Raw genomic sequence first — 3865 nt, 5'->3', positions numbered from 1 at the left:
TGCTTCATTAGAGCCTTGCTGATTAAGATGAGTATGTTCTAGCAGTTTCCTCATTGACTTTCTCCACTGCAAGGTAGCATCCATGGGTTATGTGGATAAAGGAATGGTGGGACCATTGTGTGTGTGCACAAACTCCTGTGAAATGCAGGAGTCCCAGTACAGAGCTGCAAAATCCTGCTGAAATAACAAAAACTAGTTTTTCCTGGGGTTTCTGGGAAGGTGTTAATGTGTAAATGTGATGGCTTATCCCACACAGTGGAGAGTTCTTAATGCTTGTAGCAAAAATACAACCTGCTCATAGCTCAGTAGCAATCCTCAGTGCATGCTCTGGGAAAGCTTTGCCTGGCTCCTCTGCACAAGCTGGGGTGCAGCAATTCTGAGAGAAAGCCCAAATCTGATATGATAACGTCGAGCATTTTAGATTAGATTTATCTTATCTACAAGTACAGTGTGAGAAAGGCCAAGATGGGACTGAGATAGAGAGGGTTGCTGTGTTTTCCTACAATAAAGGACAAAAATGGGCCAGCCTTGGGGCTCACAAGCTTTTGTAGCTCAGCAGGAACTCAGGAGCCAGCCAGGGTTGGGTTTAGTTCCCATTTAGCTCATGGATTATCAAATCTTCTTGGATCTCTGTCACTGATAAGCAAAACCACGTGTAACCTACCCAGATAAAAATGTCTGACAATTGGGTCACTCCTTTATTTTACATGCCCTGGCTTCAGAGTAGTTGGAAAAGTGGGCTCTGCCCAAGGTTTGGCTCCCTGCAGTTTGCAGGGGTTGCAGCTGACTTTCCCCACAGCTCCAAGGCTCGTGTGTTACCAGCTCAAGCAAGTTTGGAAATGAACAGTGGGAAAGTAACTTGTGCAACTTTGGTTTTTGAATCAGAATATAATTTTGAAATTCAGACAGTAACCCAAGCACAGTCTCACATTCAGCACTGCAAAGACAAACTGTATTTTCCAGTTGTGGGTTTTTTTACAGGACAATTGAGCATTTTCTAGGATTAATGATTTTTTAATGCATTTTCTCAAAGGAAAGAGCATCTCAATAAAATTTGTACATGTAGGGTTTTCTGCAATTGTAAAAACTGGCATTTCTTTCCTGATTCTACTGTTTACTGATTTATTTTAGCTGTTTTTGGACCAGTGCCAGAGCTATCTTAGCTGCTGTCAGCCTTGGTCTTCAGTCCTTGGGGATGACGTGTTCCCTGATGCCCAGAGCGCCACTGGTGAGTCACCACCATCTTCCTTTCTTTAAGCACCCAACAATTTGTTTCTCCAGAAGAACCAGTGATGATGAGCCTTATTTAAATTACCCTAAAGCTGCTGGGACTTGGGGCTTTTCCTGCAGTCTGTGGCAGTAGTTTTGAACAGTGTAGTTACACCATGAGTGCAATCACAGCTTGCTGAACTCTGCAGGAGTTCTCCTCCCTGTGGAAAGCTGTGTGAAATGTGTCTTAGCAGGAAACTGCTCATGGTCAGGGTTAAATTTAAAGATAGGGATGTTATTTAGGATAATCCCACTGTTGTAGTTTCTGTGGAGCCCCATCAGGCTGCACACCCAGAGAGGTTTTTCTCTCCTTTCACAATTGGCTGAAGGTCAATTTACTTTGAATAACACATGCAGTGTTGATTTCTGGAAGGGCACAAGGTGCCTTATCCCACTTACATCTCACTCCAGATTTTTCAAATGGGGAGCTACCAGCAGAACCACAAGTGCAGAAACACACCCTAAGAATCACAAGATTTAAGGTCACCTGATTGTTCTGTTTTAAAGAGCTGTATTTGGGAATCTCACCTTAGATGAGCTCATGTTTATATAACTAAGTGTCCCCTGCAAGCCCAGGAAACAAGAATTTTGAGGATGATCCATGTGGACCTTAGAGCACCTAGGAAAACTGGCTGTTGAACAAAAGAAAAAGTCTTAACTTTATTTGCAGAGGCTTTACCTGACACAGTCTGCTCACTTTTGCCTGTTCCTTTGCTGTCTGTTGGGAAGGTGCCTTCCTGCTTTACAGGAACATGCAGGAAAAATGTCCTATGGATGTGCTATTCCCATCTGTCTCATGAGAGGAGATTCTGTGAGTTGCTCCAGGGAGTGATCTAACTCACAAGAGTGATTTTTAAATCTTAGTGATTATAAAATGTATCGCTGGCAAAAATATTCCTCCTCAGCACTTACACATTGGGGAAGGAGGGAAAGCAAGGGGGCACTCACATCTTCTTCCCCTAAATCCTCAAACCTTGGGGTGTTTGTGTTCTAAATCCTCTTCCTGAATCTCCTGGGAGGAGGTTTTTCATATGTGTGTGTATATACATAAAAATAAATATAAATTTCTAGTTTAGGGTTACATGCAGCTCAGGCCAACCTATGTTGTCCAAGGCACTTTTGTACAGCAGGGGCTACCCAAAATCTTGGTTAAGTTCAGCCACACACAGAAAATTAAAACAAGTGCCAAAAAGTTCAAGTTTTCTATTAAAGAAAGAATTGAGTAGCCTGGAGGAGAGGTAGTACTGGTTGTAAAGCCTGAGCAGGGCAGAGAAGAGGTTAAGACAGCTGTCACCTCAATAGTGAACAGATTTTTTCAAAAAAACCTAGAGGCTGTAGATCATATCCATCTTAAAATATTGAGAGAACTAAATATGGAATTACAGGTGTGGTCTGAGGACTTGTGGGGGATGTCTGAATTCATTGATCTGGGCAGGAGAATGGCAAATGTGGTGCCTGTACACAAAAAGAGAAAAGGATTGGTAAAGGCAGCACAGCTCCAAGTGTGATCCCAATAAGGGAAGTTTTAGAACAAACTCTGAGGGAAAAAAACCTTGCTGAACAAAGAGGTGACCAGAAAGTGTCACAAATGACACCAGGGGTTTATCAGAAGAACATTCTGTTAGATAAGTCATTCTCTTGATGAGAAAACTAATTTCCTTACCAGACATGATAGAGTGAAGTTAATTACCCAGAGCTACAACTCAAATCACTGGGAGTGAGAATGAGGAGATTCCTGCCAGAATTCAGAGGGGGATGTGGAGCAGTCTGGGGCAGGGGGGTTCTTTTTGTTTTCTTTTTTGTACATTAAATGCCATGTTGGAGAGGGCACTCCTTTTGTTCCACGAGTTGTCTGGAATGTGATCTTCCCATGGATATTCCATAGCAGTAGGTGAATATTACATATATATTCACTTGTATATGGAAGTGTGTTTGTATATATATGTATATCTTTACATACACCTAGGTGTGTGCTGAGGGAATTGAAGGCAGTGCCAAGCTGTTGTCTGCGCAGAGGACAGGACAGTGCTACACGGTCCAGGATGGGTCAGGAGGGGAGGCACCGCAGTGGTGCCACCTCCCTGCTCCAGCAGAGCCATCCCAGAGCACAGGGCACAGGATGGTGTCCGGACAGCTCCGGAACATCCCCAGGGAGGAGACCCCACAGCCTCTCTGCTCAGGGCTGGGCGCTGCCCAGGGAAGTTCTTCCTCATGTCCAGCTGAAACTTCCCGAGCCTCTGGTGCCATTGCTGGGCCCCCGGAGCAGGGCCTGCTGCATGCTCTGACACCTCCTTTTAGATATTTATTTATGGATGAGCCGTCTCCTCCCGAGGCTGCTGAGCCCCAGCTCCCTCACACTTCCCCTCAGGGACGCTCCATCACAGCCCCGGGTGTGCTGCTCGGCACACAGCGCCCCGGGTGTCCCGCCCAGGCCGGGCAGAGGGGCAGCACGCCGTCCCGCCGTCCCCAGCCCACGCTCAGGGCCGGCCCGGCCGGGCTCTGAGGGCACCGCGCGGCTCCCTCAGCCCGAGCGCCACCGCCCGCGCCGCCAGGGGGAGCCGCCGCGCGCAGGCCGCTCAGCCGAGCGCCGAGCGCG

This window comes from Onychostruthus taczanowskii, unplaced genomic scaffold, assembly GCF_017590055.1.
Source record: "Onychostruthus taczanowskii isolate IOZ18803 unplaced genomic scaffold, ASM1759005v1 scaffold81, whole genome shotgun sequence".
Taxonomy (NCBI): Eukaryota; Metazoa; Chordata; class Aves; order Passeriformes; family Passeridae; genus Onychostruthus; species Onychostruthus taczanowskii.
Note: the sequence above shows the minus strand (reverse complement) of the source record.